This window comes from Protopterus annectens, chromosome 7.part0 (genome assembly GCF_019279795.1).
Source record: "Protopterus annectens isolate FY-2018-M chromosome 7.part0, PAN1.0, whole genome shotgun sequence".
Taxonomy (NCBI): domain Eukaryota; kingdom Metazoa; phylum Chordata; order Ceratodontiformes; family Protopteridae; genus Protopterus; species Protopterus annectens.
In genome coordinates this window covers 1795856445-1795875292 of record NC_056739.1, presented here as the reverse complement: position 1 = coordinate 1795875292, position 18848 = coordinate 1795856445, and the positions used below count along the sequence as shown (strand labels likewise).

The window sequence follows — 18848 nt, the reverse complement described above, 5'->3', positions numbered from 1 at the left end:
TTCAGCTGAGGCCTGGGGAGAAAAGCTCCAAACATTAATACAGTTCAAAAGGGATAAAACAGTCTCATATAAGAAAACATAGTATAATACATGCTAAAAATACATTACATTTGTGCATAGCTAGGCCTGGGGAGAAAAGCTCCCAACACTTCTACAGTTCCAGGGAGACAGAAACAGTACCAAAGAAGTAAACAGTGTCATACATGTTAAGACTATATTTGAGTGTAGATAGCAGAGATTAACAATGTCTAAATTTCTGGTAGTAAGCCAATACCCATGTAAATATTTTTACAAATGGGACTTGGGGAGCAACCATTTGATCCTTAGCAGAATCCTTGCAACAGTGCAGTGGTATGGCCTAGCCTGGGGAATAACATGAGCAATGCCATTTATTTATGTAGTGAGTTTGAGAAGTTTTTTTAAATTGGGAAGTAGAGGTGGTGGAAGTTAAGTGGCTTGGGATTTTATTTCAGGTTCTGGCAATGGAGCAGGCAAAGAGTTCATAGGTTGGTACTAGGCTATCAGCCCTAGGGCCTATACAAGCCTAGCCATAACAATTACCTGGCTATTTCTTCCCACACTATTTACTTTCCTGGACCCCTGTCTAGCAGGGCGACTGACGTGATCCCCGGGGTGAATTTCCTTTCTCCCATCCAATCGTCAAGGTTCCTTTTGAAGAGGGCCAAAGAGGCACTCTGCTTGACATGTATGGGCAATCTATTCCAGAGTCTGGGGAGTCTCTGGGTCAGGAACCTATCCCTCCAGCATGTTTTGTTTATTGTGACAACAAGGTTTAGATCCCTGGTGCATGTGGCTCTGAGTGATTGAGATTTCTTTAAGTGTAGCATGTCCAACAGCTCTGGGTTTGACATGGCCTTGTATGTTAAGCAGAGATTGCCTCTGAGTAGACAGTATGCGACAGAGTACAGCTGGACTTTTTTTAAGGCGGTCAGCGTAGGGCATCTGCTTTAGGCCTGTGATTCTTTTAGTGAGGTATTTCTGCGGCCTTTCCAGTTGTTGCAGATGTCTTGAGAGGTACATACCAAACGGGGTGTTGTATTCTATAATGGGTCTAATGAGGGATGATTTCAGTGGGACAATGACCTCCTTTTTTCTGGATGAAGAGCCCTTAGTGATGAGGTGTGCCACATAGAAGGATTTCCTGACTATTGTGAAAATGTGGTTATCGAAGGTGAGACCACTGTCCACCTGTGTCCCTAAGTCTCTTATCACACTTTCGGTGTTTAGTGTACTGCCACCTATATGGTAATTCATGGGTATATGTTTTTTCCCAAAGGGGATAACTATACATTTGGCATTGAGCTTGAGCCCATGGCTCTGGCACCAAGCATCTGTTTCTGTAAGGCCCTTTTGTAGAGTATCCACATAATTTGGGGATTCAATAATGGCTCCCAGTTTGCAGTCATCTGCAAATTTTGTTAGACAGAGTCCGTTAGTGTTGGCCTGTACTTCAGAGAAGTAGATGCCAAACTAGGGCGGTCCCAGGACTAAACCATAAGGTACTCCACTTGTCACTTGTCTGGAGCTGGATTTGGAGTCGGCTACTTTTACAGTGTGGGTTCTATCAGTAAGCCAGTTAGCAACCCATTGGGTGACATAGGGATTAATGCCCAGCTTAGTAAGTTTATCTATGATTCCAGAGTGGGGGATGGTGTCAAAGCCTTGACAAGGTCTAGATAGGCTGTGTGGACCACCTTACCCTTGTCCATGGCTCTGGAGACTGACTCGAAGAAGTCAGTTAGGTTCAGGAGGCAAGATCAGCCCTTCACAAACCCAAACTAGGTGGGGTCCGTTGTTTGAAGGTTGCCACTGTCTTTGTTTATAAGTTCCATTATAATATGCTCCATGGCCTTGCAGATAAGGTTCGTCAGACTGATGGGACAGAGATTTACCAGCATAATTTTTATGTTTGATGCCATTTATGTGGTTCTGATAACTAGATCTTAAGGTTCTAGTGGTGGTATATGGGTAATTAGATTCTGAAGTGCAGGGGTTTTGTCTGGAAAGTAGTAGAGCTTGTGAGCTGTTGAGAGTTGGATGAGTAGGAGTAGTTGAGGTACCTCAAACCAGTTGAGTTGCTTGAGGGCTAGACAGGGATGGGATCTATGAGAATCATCGGTAGCTAGACAGTGATGGGATCTATGAGAAGCATCGGTAGCTAGACAGTGATGGGATCTGTGAGAAGCATCGGTAGCTAGACAGTGATGGGATCTATGAGAAGCATCGGTAGCTACACAGTGATGGAATCTACGAAAAGCATCGGTAGCTAGACAGTGATGGGATCTATGAGAAGCATCGGTAGCTAGACAGTGATGGGATCTATGAGAAGCATCGGTAGCTAGACAGTGATGGGATCTACGTGAGGCATCGGTAGCTAGACAGTGATGGGATCTGTGAGGCATTAGTAGCTAGACAGTGATGGGATCTACGTGAGGCATCGGTAGCTAGACAGTGATGGGATCTATGTGAAGTATCGGTAGCTAGACAGTGATGGGACCTATGAGAAGCATTGGTAGCTAGACAGTGATGGGATCTATGAGAAGCATCGGTAGCCAGACAGCGATGGGATCTATGAGAAGCATCGGTAGCTAGACAGTGATGGGATCTATGGGAAGCATCGGTAGCTAAACAGTGATGGGATCTATGAGAAGCATCGGTAGCTAGACAGTGATGGGATCTACGAGAAGCATCGGTAGCTAGACAGTGATGGGATCTATGAGACGCATCGGTAGCTAGACAGTGATGGGATCTATGAGAAGAATCGGTAGCTAGACAGTGATGGGATCTATGAGATGCATCATAGCTAGACAGTGATGGGATCTATGAGAAACATCGTAGCTAGACAGTGATGGGATCTATGAGAAACATCGTAGCTAGACAGTGATGGGATCTACGAGAAGCATCAGTAGCTAGACAGTGATGGGATCTGTGAGAAGCATCGGTAGCTAGACAGTGATGGGATCTGTGAGAAGTATCGGTAGCTAGACAGTGATGGGATCTATGAGAAGCATCGGCAGCAAACTTGGCAATCTTGTTGTAGTAGGATTTCAGTTTGCTTAGTTCAGTGTGGCGAAGGTTAGTTAAGATAGGGGAGGCATAAAGGAGAATGGATAAGAGGTGAGTTCTTACTAAGGTGGCTTTGGTAAGTTTAGTGATGAACTGTCTGTTCCTGTATAGGAGACTGAGCTTTCTGTTAACTTTCTTAATTGTTTGGGCTATGTGTATGTCAAATTTTAGATTATTATCAATTTCAACACCTAAAAGTTTTGTGTGTGTTGTTGGGGTGATTTGTATGTTATATTTAGATGTTATAGTAAAATCATTATTTAGTGGAGGAGATCTGCCAGGGCTAAAGAGAATGAGTTTGTTTTTTTTGGGATTAAGAATATGTTTTATTTTAGTGAACCTTGCTTCGGCTAAGGAAATGTTTTTCTGGGTTATGGTTTTTAGCTCATGTAGGGTGGGCGAGGCACATATAATAGTGGTATCATCTGCATATTGCACTACTGAGAGTGAGGATGAAGCTGTCTGGTTAGTAAACAGTGAGAATAGCAAAGGCCCTAGGATGGACCCTTGTGGGACACCTATGCCTACAGGTAATTGGGGGGACAATTGCTCTTCCCATAGAACAGCCTGCTGACGGTTTGATAAGTAGTTGTTGAGAACCAATATATGGTGGAGGAGCTGATGTTAAGGGAAGATAGAGTTTCTAGAAGCATACTATGGTTCACCATATCAGTGGCTTTTAATAAGTGTAAGAATATTGAGGATACAAACAGTCCATTGTTTCTATGGTGATTGACAGTGTCGGTAAATAAGTGTAGTGCTGTAGTAGTGCTGTGGGTGGGTCTGAAGCCATGCTGGGATGTGGATAGCAGGTCATTCTTAAGGAGGTACTGCATTAGTTAGGAATGAACTACTCTCTCTAATATTTTTGATAGAGGTGATAGGATTGCAATAGGGCGATAGTTGGTAAGCTCATGGGGCTTACCCCCTTTATGTAGTGGTATAATATGTGATATTTTCCAGGACTGAGGTACTTTACATTCTGATATTGACATATTTATGAGAATGGACACTGGATAGGCTATAGCTTCAGCTGTTATTTGAAGGAAGTGTGCCGGTAGATTGTCAGCTGCCAGAGTGGTTGGTTTCAGTTTTTCGAGGAGTTTAGCAATTGTATTAGTGGAGACTGGATCCAGGGAAAAACTGGAGGAGTTGTTTGTTGTACTGAAGTGGGGAGGAGTCTCTGTAGGTAAGGGGCTGCTAGCAGTAATTTGAGTGTTGGCTAGAGCTTGGACTGTTTCAGTAAAGAATTTGCTAAATTGTGTGGGGATATTGTCATAGTTGTTTGGTAATACAGGGGTAGGAGTGGTGGATTTACCTAGGTGCAGTAAAGTATTTACAGTGGCCCAGAATTTTTGAGGGTTGTGAGCATATTTTACTTGCATGGTTATATGGTAATTAGTTTTGTCACATTTTATTAGTTTTTTAGCTTTGTTGCGGAGTTCAAGATAAGTCTGTCTTGAGGTGGTGTTTTTTTGTTTGTGGAATTGTAACCAGGTTTTGTCCCTTTCTTTCATTATGGTTTAGTTTATTTTGTTAGCCATGGGAAGATAGAGTTTTTAGAAGCATACTTTTGATTCTAATGGTTCTGGGAGGTGCGTGGCAGTTTAGGATTTCCAGGAAGGTTGAGTTGAAGTGCTGCACGGCGTCATCAAGTGGTAGTTGTTTTAAGGGAGTCCAGTTACAGCATTTTAGTGAGTTGATTAGGTCATTAGCTCTGAAGGTCTTTTTGTTATGTACTACTCTGAGGATGGGTTGTTTATTGTGGTGGGGACGATTCCTAATTAAGTAGGTTGCTTGATGGTCACTCAGACTGTCAGGAAGACAGCCTGATTGTTGAGCCAGTGTGGGGTCTGATAGCAGAATCCTGTCTAAGATGGACTGGCATTTGGAGGTTTTGTCAATTCTTGTGGGGGGGCAGTTATAATTTGGTTGAACCCATGGAGGTTAATATGGGTGGTGGGATTTTGGCTGGAACAGTCAGACCAGTCAGTGTTAAAGTCTCCTAATAGTATGGTTTCTTGTGGAAGGGAGGATGACATCCAGTTTAGTAGGCTTTCCAGTATGATAGTATTATTACCTGGTGGGATATATCCACCTGCAATAATTATTTGTTTGTTGGAGTTAATTTTTAATTTGGCTAGAATTAGTTCTATGACTTTTACTTCTTGGGAATTGCACTCAAATTGTTCAATGGTGAGGTGGTTTTGGAATAGTATTGCAACACCGCCTCCTTTTTTACCTGATCTGTCTCTACGTATAATATTGTACCCAGGGACAGTAATTTCATTGTCGTGGTGTTCATGTTTGAGCCAGGTTTCTGTTAGCACAACAACTTCTGGCTTGTATAGAGCTATTAGGGCATGAAGATCATAGATTAGGTTCATAGATTAGTACTAAGCTAACTACCCTTGTGAGCCATTTTAAGCCTAGCCAATTATCCCTTGTGAGACTCAAATCCCGCACCTTGTGTTTGTAAGGCAAACACCTTCACTATTAAGCTACCCTCCCAACCTGGGTTTTATTAAGAATACTTCTAACATTAATGTTTAAAAGGAGGAGAGATGAGGATGGCCTTAGATATAGAGGATTTAGTTGTTCAAAGGTTCTGTGGTTAGATTTGTTGGGTCCTGGATTAGAGTGGATGTCGCCACAGTGAGTTAGTTTTTGGCGTAGGTATAGATAGAGTTTCTTTAGTTTTTGTAATATCTCAGTTTGTTTCTTGGAGGGTGAAGGGCTAGTTTTGTATTTAAGAGTATTATATAGGGAGGAAAAAGACTGGGTGGAGGAAAGGTTGCCGGGTGATATAGGGTAATGTCCTTCTTTTCTAAGACTAGTTGTGGATCCATTTTGCCATGGTGGAGGGGAGGTAATATTAAGTTGTTTGTGGTAGGAGGAAAGGATTGACAGCAGGAGAGAGAGAAGATAGTTAATGAGGAAATAATACTTTCAGTAGTTTGGTATGATATATATAGGGCATTATGTTGAGCTGTAGGAGTAGTTTGGTTGGTGTAGGAGTGATATCAGTAGCTATACTAGTTAGGTGTTGAATAGGGGTGTTGTGGAGTATTCAAGTGTGGGGTATGATTGGTGAGGTTTGATTGGTTAATTGGGACTGAGTTGTGTTGGGGGAGTGGTCTATAACTATAAATGTAATTGATGTGGGGGTGGGTGGAAATGGAGGTAGGGTAGGGGAGTGACCGGAGCGGGGCAGCACCTTCCTGTAGGTTCAGCAAACAGGAAGAAAAAAACAATCAGTTAGGAGGTCGGATACTTCAGCACAGGAGAGAGAATGCCATGTTTAATGTTATAAGTTCCTGTTTTGGTTTGGGTTTTACACAAATCTAAGTAGAGGAACTGACAGTCTCTAGGCTGGGAGCAAGGCTATGGAGGTGAATGAAAGAGAGTATGGTAGGGAAAGGTGAGAGTGGGGAGTCTATGTGGGAGACAGAGACCAAAGGGTGTCTATGTGAGAGAGAGAGGGCAGAGGGAGGGGGGAAAATATATATATATATATATATATATATATATATATATATATATATATATATATATGCACACACACACACACGTATATCGCTGTAGTTTGCTTTTTCAAAACGCAGTTCCTTGAAGTCTGTTTGGTCAGGTCAAACAGATTAAACACTGAAAAGGAAGTTCAACAGATTTGTTTTAAGCTGCAGAAGAAAGTATTCCCCAAACACATGCAAATGGGGATCCCTTCCATGCCCTTTCTTTTACAAATAACTCTGAGGTCAACACATTTGGGAGTAAATTGTAAGAAAACTCCAAACTATCAACCACCTACTCTTGAAGGGAATTACTTCCAAATATGTACCATAATGTGTTATTAAAAAAGCCTCCTTGCCTTTCCAAATATTGTAAGAGGTTGACAACAGGAACATATGAAGGCCCGTATTTATGCAATATGATACCGATTTGTGAAGTTCGAACAATCTGCCTGTTGTGTCTGTTTCAGAGTTTTCTTCCCTTTATGTGCTCATATGCTCAGCAGCACTCTTGCCTTCAATGAATGGTGCTTGTTACAAAGATGGCAGATTAGTGCTTCAGCAAAACGTAAGGTTTCATACTGGATAACTGGAAGTTTCCTGCTGGTCTGCAGTTACTGACAAATTGCTAGAATTACCAGTTGTTCAGTAGTCTATAGCCTTCATAGTTTGCTATGTTTCCGTATATTCTTGTGTGCAAGTTGCTTGTGACTAGAGTCAAGGCTTCTAAAGATAATTTAACTCATTTTTGAACAATCCTCTCTTTTATGTCCATCTCTCACCTGGAAAAGTACAGGGTTTTTATTCTAACTGCTGTCCATGTCACTGTCCGGAAAGCACTGGGTCTGCAGACTCCACACTTCTGCACCACAAAACAAAGACAAGCATGCATGCATTAAGTGCATGGCAACATGTGCGTACATTGTTAACAGGATTTGTTGGCCGTAGAAGTCTACTTAGTGTTTCCAGCTGGTGCAGATGAAACCTTTTAACTGCCATTTACCATGTTGGCCCCATCTCCTCTACATCTGCCACTGACCTTATGAATCTCACTAATGCTTTTCTCTACATCACATGGTGGCCAAGTCTACCTGTCCACATGGATTCCAGAGAAGTAATATCTTCTAATATTATTATAGGAGTGTGACTGTTCAGTCTACATATCATTGCATGTTTTTTAAGTGTTATGTTTTGTAGCTCCGTGCCATTGCATTGTGATAATATGACGTTTCCTTTTATCACCACTATTTCAACAAGTTAAGTGATAGATAATATTGAATTAATAATATGTTTTTTACTGTTGTACATTATCAATACCATTACAGATGATTTTTTGCCAAACATTGTGGAATTAAGATGAGTCTTGTCATCTGAATTTTTCAGACTTTCTAAAAGAAACCTTTATTAATTTTTAGAAAGTCTGAAAAATTCAGATCACAAGACTCATCTTAATTCCACAATGTTTGACAAAAAATCATCTGTAATGGTATTGATAATGTACAATAGTAAAAACATTATTAATTCAGTATTAAATGTGACTTAACTTGTTGAAATAGTGGTGATAAACTCAGTTACAGGCCCTCCTAATATGCTTCTTATTATAAACAGGGTTTTTATTCCAAGGTTAAGCCCTTCATCCCATTCAGTGATAAAACAACCTGAAAGTATCTTAGAAGGAAAAAAAAATAGATGCAGCCAGGGTTCAGTCAACCACCACATACATCTCACTTATCAGTGAACTATTACCCAGACTCTTTATCATATTAATTCAACCATGGTGACCCTCGGTCAGTTACCGTACTATGACATCATCCTATTACTGACCTTTTGTAACCACTTAATATAATCTTACCCGTAACATTACCCAACTTCAAGCAACCTAATTACATAAATTACTCAACCTTTCAGATAAACAGTGCACTTTTCACTGGCAAATCCCCAAGTAAATTCTTTTATCCTCATATTATTTAGTATTTGTTTTCTTCTCTCTATAAATTGGTATAAGCACTCAAGTGTTACATATCTGATCTGTTACATTATAGACTCATGGGTGAATATTAGGCTAAGTGTCCTTGTGGGGCCATTTTAAGGCTAGCCAGTTTTCCACAAAAGTGAGAATCAAACCATGATGTTCTTCGTGTTCCACTGTTGCAGTCATCACACTTGGATTATCTGCCTGCAGGTAGCCCTCAGTCGGCCCGAATACCAGAGTCTTGGGATTTCTGCATCGGATGCTGTCGCCTCTTCCATGACGTCAGGTCGTCAGGGGTATAAAACATGCAGCCGACACCATTACATCAGCTTTTGTTGCCGCGTAGGAGCTCGATGCAGAAGCAGTTTGCAAGTGCCGGTTGGCGGCAACCTGAAATTTTTGTATTTTCGAGTTTCAAGCCTGAAGTCTTCTAAAACTAAGTACCCCATTGGGGATCCTTTTTTCTTGCTCTAACCGATGTCAGAAAAAGTTAACAATTGTCTTGCCTGTGGAAAGCAAATACCTCTCAGAGATTTTCATTCTTACTGCGTCACCTGTTTAGGCCCAGACCAGGAAGTCCCTCACTGCCAGTTTTGTGCCTTGTTTAACGTCCGAACTATTCATTGTCAGGCTATCTTTGTCGCTAAATTCTTTTGCTCTCATTCTCCATATTCCAAAATGGCTTCGATTAGCCATCCGACTACCGATCTTCCGAAAAAATGTAAGGATAAAGACAGAGACAGACCGCATAGGTCCAAAACTGCCGATGATGCTTCCGTTAAGCTAGTCACCAGTTCTCCAGTACTCAGTGAGGTGCCTTCGCAGCCCCTGATACCCACATCTACAAATTCGCAGGCCTCTGCTGAGACCCATTTGGAGTCCAGTATGCCGCGAGATGCTTCTTCGACTTTGGAACCTGCAGATGTCTCTACCTTGGATGGGTCCGGAACCGCTGTGTAGGCACCGGCTTCTGAGGGTGTATTCTGACCTTTTGATGTTTGTATTAAGTCAACAACTTCGTTTTTGACTAAAACTACTGAGTGTCTCAGGCCCAGAGTTCACACTACACCGAGAAAAGCGACGACCAAAGCGCATGCTCAAGCTCCCATGCCACAGAAACAAATGCTTAAAATGTCTGAAGACCTTATTACTCTAATTAGGGAAAGCCAGCCTTCCCCCACTAAAAGACAAAGAATTTAATTTCCTTCTGATTCTACAGACCCTGAGTTCGATGACTCAGATCCCTCTGATTACCAGGACATACTCTTATCTACCTATGAGGATTCTGATGCAGAGGATTCCATTCCCTTTGCCTCCTCTCCAGAAGATTTTTCTTTTGGTGAAACTTTGCATACCTTAAGAGAGCATTTCCTTTGGGAATGCCAATACTATCCTGAGTCCAAAAAAAATACTCAGAGAATTTTTAGATTTGCCCCAACACAGGCCTCTAGCTATACCCCCTGTTCTGGATATTGTGGATGATGTCTTCATGGAATCTAGTCTTACTCCTGACACCTTACCACCAGCTCCTAGAAAACCTGACAGGTACTACAGAGTACCTGACTCTCACAAATTTCTCTAAGAATCCTACTGCGGATCCAGAGACCATTTCCCAGGGACCTAAATGCATTAAGGCTACTACAGCAAAAAAACCTACCCCTTCAGACAGAGATTCTAGAGCTTTAGACAGATGGGGTAAGAAGGTATATACCTCTGCAACTCTTGCTATCAGGGCTTTGAATTGCCAGTTTCACATGTTAAAGTACTAGCAACATATTATGGAACTAATTAAACAAAAAAATGTTGTTACTTCCAGATTGTGCAGAAAATAAAGATTTACAAGAGTTAATGCATTCTGCAAACCAAATTAGTAAAAATACTTTGCAGTGTGAGTTTGATGCCTTAGAAGCAGCTTGCAGGGCTGCTTTCACTGGGTCTGTACTGAGAAGGGACGCTTGGCTGAAGAAACAAATCATGTCAAAGCAAAATTATGCTCCATTAAATCAAGATTGTTTGTGTGGCACAAAAGCAGAAGTAGTTCTTTAAAAGATGGAGGAAAAAGCTAAATCTATGCAAACTGTTAAAGATTTCTTGCAGGTCCAGCCGCCTACATTCAGTAGGCATTGGCCTTCTAAAAATGAGTCTTTTCCAGCCCCTCCTGGGCCTTCTCAGTCCCAACCCAGGGGAAACAGACCACCAAGACTATAGTCTCAGGGTATGCAGAGATCTAAACAATGGAGTGCTCCCACCTCAAAAACACGGAGTGGTAAGCCACCCCCTTATGGAAAAAAGTTCACATTGACTTTTCAATCATCCTTCCCAGCCATGCCCAAGTACTTGCACCCCTAGGAGGGAAACTCGCCTTTCATGCAAAAAACTGGATGTCCCTTACTCAGGACCAATGGGTTCTAAACATTGTTTCCCAGGGATGCAGACTCTACTTCCACTCTCTGCCAACCCCAAGTGGGTTGCCAGACCTTCCTCCAAACCAGTGGGCAGAGGCTCAAAAACAAGTACTTTCCCTTCTCAATATCAGAGCTATTCAACCTGTTCCAGTAGAACAAAGGGGACAGGGTTTTTAATCCAGACTGTTCCTGGTGCCCAGAAAAGAGAGCTCTTGGCGCCCTATCCTGGATCTTTCTCTTCTCAACACCTTTCTGGTGGTCCCAAAATTCAAAATGCATACACTGCAACAGCTCCTTCCTGTGTTAGCCAAGGATGCTTGGTTATCACCCTAGACTTAAAAAAGAAGCTTATCTGCACATCCCAATAAGGGAGTCTTGCAGGAAATATCTACATTTCAAGGCAGGTTCTATGCACTATCAGTTCTCTGCACTTCCCTTTGGCTTATCTACTGCACCCAGGGTATTCATAAAGTGCCTGGCCCCACTATTGCATTCTGCAGGCAGAGAAGTATTCAAATCTACCCATATTTGGACGAGTGCCTGATTCAGGCAGACAGTCAGAAATTGCTACATCAGCACCTGACATTTGTAAAGAGGCTCCTAACTTCTCTGGAGTATACCATCAACGAAAAGAAATCACAACTGGTACCCAGCCAAAAGATTATATTCCTGGAAGCAAGCTTGAACACACCTTCCCAGATGGCATTCCTCACTCTCAGGTATATCTGACAAACTACTTCAAACTAATGGCCACCAAAACTCAGCTATCTGCAAAGAAAATACTGCAAGCCCTAGGGTTCATGGCCTCATGCATTCTGTTAATTCCATATGCAAGACTGCATATGAGGAAACTTCATTGGTACTTAAAAAGTCTCTGGTGCCAACATTCTCAGGACCTGGAAACAGTGATTCCTATCATACCTTGTCTAAGGGCAGATTTCCTGTGGTGGGCAGAGGCATGCAACCTCAACAAGGGATTTCCTTTCACTCAACCCCCCCGCCACCCAAATCCTGACAACAGATGCATCAGACTACGTATGGGGGGGGCTCACATGGCAGGCAAATGCATTCAAGGCAAATGGAGCCCAAGACAAATCCCTCTGCATATCAATCAAAAAGAGATACTAGATGTACAGAATGCTCTGACAGTTTTCAAGTACTTTATCCTTCCTGGACAGCTCCTGATAAAAACAGACAATACCACAGTCATGTGGTACATAAACTAGCAGGAGGGACTCATTCCTACCCACTCTGCAGGTTAGCCATGGCTCTGTGGAACACAGCCTTGAGCAACCAAGTGCATCTGAAAGCTCAGTTCCTGGCAGGCAAACAAAATTCACTGGCAGACAACTTAAGCAGAAATCTACTGGACCCACACGAGTGGAAACTGGAAACCAACTCCTTCAAACTTCTAACCCAGAGGTGGGGGACACCAGAGGTGGACCTCTTTGCTTCCCCCCAAAACCATCATTTGAGCAAATTTTGCACCAGAAATCCTCACAGCAGAGCGTGGAAGGTGGATGACATATCCTTTTCATGGAAAAGCCTCTCAATTTATGCCTTTCCTCCTCTCCCCCTCCTCTCAAAAGTACTACTCAAGATCAAACAGGACAGACCAAGGACAATCCTTATTGCCCCAGACTGGCCACGCCAGCACTGTTGCCCACTCCTCCACAGTCTGACGGCAGTGCCACCCTAGCACCTACATCAGACCTCCTCCATGCTGTTCGAGCAGGAGGGGCAGATTGTGCATCCACAGCTGCAAACCCTAAACCTTGCAGCCTGGCTTATCCCCTGAATACACCACCTGCAACCCTCAGCAAACAGGTGTTGGACATCATCCTTGAAGCCAGAAGGCCGAGTACTAGGAAATCCTATTCTGAAAAGTGGAAAAGATATTGTTCCTGGTGTCAGTCTCAAGGAAAGGACACAGGGTCTCCCTCAGGACTAATCCTTCATTTATGCCAAAGGTGGTATCCAGTGTGGCTTTAAACTAATCCATTCATTTGCCAACCTTTTTCCTAATCTTCAGAATAAAGGGGAAAGGATCCTGCACGCCTTGGACGTGCACAGACAGCTTAGGTTCTACCGTGACAGGACAAAACCCTTCAGAATATCTGACCAGCTGCTAGTCAGCTTTGCTACAGGGGCAGAGGGCAAGCCAATTTCAAAGCAAACCATTTCCAAATGGATAGCACACTGCATCCATTTTGTTCTGCTACAAACATCATGGAAAACCTACCCCACAGGGGATCAGAACTCATTTCACTAGGGCTACCTCAACCTCTGCAGCATTTCTCAGGAGAGTCCCTACCAGGGACATCTTGGAAGCAGCAACCTGGAGTTCTGTACACACTTTCACCAAGCACTACCACTTATCTGTCTTTTCTAAATCCAGAGCTGGATTTGCCACAGCAGTCTTACAAGGCCTGCTAGCCAGCCCTAACACTTCTTGACTGCCTCCACCCTTCCTCAGCTTTGGGAATCAACCCAAGTGTGATGACTGCAACAGTGAAACACGAGGAACATAGTACAGTTGTGTACACTTACCATAAATGTAGATGTTCGAGTGTATTCACTGTTGCAGTCCTGGTTTCCCTCCATCCAGCCCCCCTGGTCCTTTCTATACTTTCTACCTATCTGTTTTTTGTCCATATTTTATGGCAGGGGTATTTGCTTTTTACTGGATGTGTTGCACACCATCTAATAGCTTCCTATTTTGGGGGCTCCTGACATTTGGGGCAAGAACAACTGATGTAATGGCATCGGCTGCATGTTTTATACCCCTGACGACATGACATCATGGATGAGGCGACAGCATCTGATGTAGAAATCCCAAGACTCTGGTATTCGGGCCGATTGAGGGCTACCTGCAGGCAGATAACCCAAGTGTGATGACTGCAACAGTGCATACACTCAAACATCAACATTTATGGCAAGTGTACACAACTGTACTTTCCTTGTTTCTCCAAGGCAGGGGTCTGCAACCTGCAGCTCTTCCACCTCTGCAGTGACTCCCTGTAGCTTTGAAAATTAATGACTACTCTGCCACACAACACACATACACAGACAGACACACACACACACACACACACACACATTGAGAGTGATTGAGTGATGGATTTTAAGTATTGGTTTTATAAACTTAGAAACTTGCTAGAATAACATGGTTTCTGTTACCATGCATTCCACACACACAGAGAGCAATCAAGTAATTCTTTGGTTTCTATACCTCTCCACCATAACTCTGAAACTCTTAGCACAAGAAATCTGGACAGAGCCACAAATAAAAGGGGGGAAAGGGAAGAAAAATAGTGACGGATTTTAAATATTGCTGTTATACACTTAGAAACTTGCTCGAATAACAATTTCTGTTAACATGCATTTTCCACACAGAATTACCTTGCAGCTGTCCAGATTTTTGCAGAATGTCCTGATTTTTGCCTCATATTTTGGTCTGTTTCTCATAAAGTTGTGGTTTTCTGGCAAATCAGTAAGGGCTGAAGTTAAAAAAATATAGACAGACATTTGAGTTTCAGACTTCACAAAATTCATGCTAATGCAAAACCTGTTATTTTTTCAACTTTCTAAGTTTGTAAGAGCAATATTTAAAAAGTGTCCCTATTTTTGGGCCTTTGTCCTCCCTTTATTTATGGCTTTGTCCAGATTTCTAGTAAGAGGTTGAGAAATATGAGAGACGCATAAACATACAGACGCACACACACTGAGAGCGACTGAGCAATCCCAATATAAATCCAAACAAAGGAACAAAAATAGAGATGGATTTTAAATATTGCTCTTATAAACATAGTTATTTTATATATAGTATAATAACTATATATAAAACTTTATACATTGCGTTATCTTCATTTTAGGGGTCGAATAGGTTTTGTGGCTCCAGATGAATTTTATTTGGTGGGAGAGGGGCCAAAATGGCTCTTTTGATAGTGAAGGTTGCAGATCCCTGCTGTAAGGTAAGCACCTTAACTATTATGCCAACCCCCATTATGACCACTTAATGCTGGAAAAAAAACTGATATTGTACATTACTCTTCCCTCTAGCAAAGTCACTTCTTATCCAGAGGAACTGGGTGGTTACCCCACATCACCTTCCTCTGTTTCTTTATCACTTCCAACAAGCTCCATTAGCACTCACATCAAACCTCTACAACAGTGGATCACTAACCAAACAGCCATTTTCTGAAAAATTTGCATCAGTCACCCAATCCAAGAATATCACATGGTATATCATCCATTTCCATTCTTAGTAATAACCAGCCAATAAATAACTACAATTGTCAAAAAAAATCACACACAATCCATCTGAATAAGCAGTTGGCAGCATTGTTTTGAAATATGAGTCCATCAGCTACCCCCTTTACTAAAGGCAAGAATAACCATTCATTCAAGTACATCAGCTTGTAGCCTCATGGAATCATCCTGAAAAATATAAGCCTTAAAGTCTAATAGCAGCAAGGCACATGTTCTCATTCTTACTTAAGTCATCTCCAAAATTACCCTTCTGTCAAACATATATTACCTTTAATAGACAACTATTCCTAGAGGGTACTCCCTCAAAGAAAAGCGGGTCTATATTACATCACCGGGTGCTTAAAAAAGCGAATGGTGATTAATCGACCCTATGTAAGCAAAAGCTTCCAATGTCGAACTGTCAGAACAGCAATTTCTTTTCCAAGGGAAAAAAAAATCACTGTTCCAACAAAAAAAAAAAGAAAAAGAAAACACTTTAAATAATTACATTAAGTGGGGGGCTTCACCCCCCACTAAAATATACCAACTCCGAGACCGCACTACAGTGCCGAAAACGGCAAAGTAATGACGCGGCTAAGCAATTTCTTTCCCTGGGAAAGAATTCGCTTAAAAGCCACTTCGATATTTTGCCTTTTCAGTCATTTATGTTCGATCAAGACGCATTCAAAAGAATGCATCTTTGGTCTTGTAATAGGAACCCAGAAAAGCTGTATCCGTCCTGCGTTTGTTAGACTCATCAAATTATCTAAACCCTTTAAACATTTCGTAACCCCCTTACACATATACAGTATACAAATAATATTTGCTGGCCTTTTCCTCATAATCATGAAAAACAGCTATGATTACCTGAATGTCATGTGGACTGTACAAGACAACATGCCGTCTCTACATTCTTAAACAAATTTGCACAGTCCCCTACAGACCACAATGATGTGGTTATTACCCCACCTTCTAAAGTCTTTGTCCATTCACTTGCAGGCATGATAGATAATAGCTAGTATATGCTGTAATCACTAGATGCCCTTCTGTGATGGATTTTTGCAGCTCTAATGTGCTTGCAGACCTACCTTGACCTCTGATCATATTGTCCATGTGAACATACCAGGTATTTATAATAACTAGCAGATATATTTCCTTTATGAGATTTTGCAGTGCTAGTATTATGGAAGAGCAGATATTCTCATAGTCTAATATTACTATTACATATGCCGTAATAATGCCCGTTTACGTAAATTAACCAAAACTTTACAGACGTAAGACATTCACGAAGACACACAAGCTCTTTCCAGCAAATTAAAGCCAGTTAGTGGACAAATAATCACTGTTACAGACACATGTTGTCCTTACTGTTATTGTTTATCCTGTAACACTATTTCAGAAAGAAGACCTGCACCGCTCACTACAGTCAGTTGTTTATTCTGTCCAGCATTCATCTCCTTCTGCTGCAGTGACTTTTGTAACCTTTGTAATGCTGACTTGGCATTCATGAACCCTTCTGTGCCAATAAAAAAAATAATCAGCATAGCCAGAAACGCCAGTAGACCTCAAAGTCCTTGCCTCTTAGATTTTTTTAAATCACTTCTAAATGTTGTTGCCTTTGCTGAAGGATGTTACCCAAAAAGTCACAATCAAAAAATGCAGAGCACTCCTCAACTCTTACTGTCTGACTGCCACAACTGCCAAAAAACCCATTTTTTTCTCATACTGTGGAACAAACTATACAGTTATAATTCGTAGTTTACCAAATGTCCAAAGGCTATGACAACACCATAGTCCCACCAGGGGCTCCAATATCCTAGACCTGGTCATTACCAACATGGGAAACCGATGCTCCACACCTATGGTCACCCTCTCGTTGGTCAGGTCAGACCATAAGCTAATCACCCTTAACATCCACCCCCACCCCCACCCCCCCAATAAGGAAACCTCCATAAAAAACTTCTCCAAAGCCAACTTCATGCTACTCAAGTCAGAGGTCACAAACTTCATGACACCCATGCAGACGGGAACTGAAAGTTCGACTGCTGAGTCCTACACTAAAGCACTGTATGAGCACATCCACTCGTGCATGAATTGAGTCATCCCAAATAGAACCAAGATGCTCTCCTCCAAAACAAGGAGGCCAATCTGGTGGTCCCCTGCCATAAACAAACTTTACAACAAAAGGAAGAAACTGTTGCAGAAAAGAGGAAAATCCCAGGATGCAAAAAAAACCCTTACCAGCCTCAGTAAGAAGCTGAGATCCCTCATAAAATCCCCCAAAGCTAGTTATGAAAATAAAATTGCCAAAGATTCCAAAGACAACCACAAGGCATTCTATAACTATGTCAAGAATCTAAATGGCAATGCTCAGATCTGCTCTGAGCTACAACAGAATGGCATTAAATATACTGATCCGAAGGATATTGCCAATATCCTGGCAGATCGGTTCAGTGCCAACTTCACCCTCCTCTCACCCCCTAAATAGCCAATCTCAATACCGGAAGCTTGCCAAATTCCGGTAATAACAGCCACACAGGTAAAAAACGCACTCTCCAAAGCTAAGAATACAGCATCCACTGGACCAGATGACATCCCGGGCTGTGTACTACATGAACTACAAAATGAACTGGCACCTCACCTAAGTGTCATGTTTAATTATACCCTCACCTCGGGCTTCGTGCCCACTGAGTGGAGCACAGCTACAGGTATTCCACTCCACAAGGGGGGATCCACCTTGGATCCCGGGAACTACCGCCCCATCAGTCTGACCAGCCTAATCTGCAAGGCCATGGAACGTATTATTATTTTATTTATTTATTTATTTTATTTATATTTGTTGACCGGCAGTGTCCGACTGGACGTAGGTCCATTTTCAGCGGAGGCCCGGGGAGAAAAACTCCACAGTTAAAATAAACTGACAGTAGTTACATTGGATTACATAGCAATTAACAATTTACATAGCAATTACTTACAACATATTTACAGATGAAGAACATAGTACATCAGTAGACAACTAGAATCTTTATCTGTGAAGTACATAACAGACATTAACAAATGTTACAAGAAGAAGTTCCTGCTGTATAATAAGTGCTGGCTTATGAGCATCTGAGCTTACTATAATCAAGGTAGTTAGTGGAGTGGAAAGAAAGGCAGTGGTTGGATGGGGAGGGTGATATTAGAGTGGGAGTTGCAAGGGCGTAGCCAGCATGTTTTTAGGTGCGCTTTTAGTAAAGTTTTGAAGTGGGTGCATGATGGTATGGAGGTAATTGTGGGTGGGAGGGAGTTCCATAATTTGGCTGTGGTGCAAGAGAATAGTGCTTCACCAGCAGAGTTATTGGCTTTAGTGATCTGCAAGTGATTTTTGTTGCTGGATCTTAGTGGTCTGGTGGTGCGATAGGGTTGGAATAGATTCTGGAGGGATGGGACATTTAGTGGATGATTTACTAGTTTGTGGGCAAGTGAGAGTTGATACCATTGAAGGAGGTGAGGGAGTTCAAGCCAGCCCAGTTCAGCAAGTGAGAGACAGCGGTGACTACGGTAGGATGCCCTTGTGGTGAATTTGGCGATTTTGTTGTAGCAGATCTCTAGCTTGTTTAAATCGCATTGCCTTAGATTGGTATA

General features: G+C 42.0%; 1 protein-coding gene across 1 annotated transcript in view; it reads left to right on the top strand.

Moving 5' to 3' along the window:
* LOC122807241 overlaps positions 1–18848 on the top strand; it is a 1134459-nt gene that overhangs the window by 946670 nt on the left and 168941 nt on the right. The window lies entirely within an intron of this gene.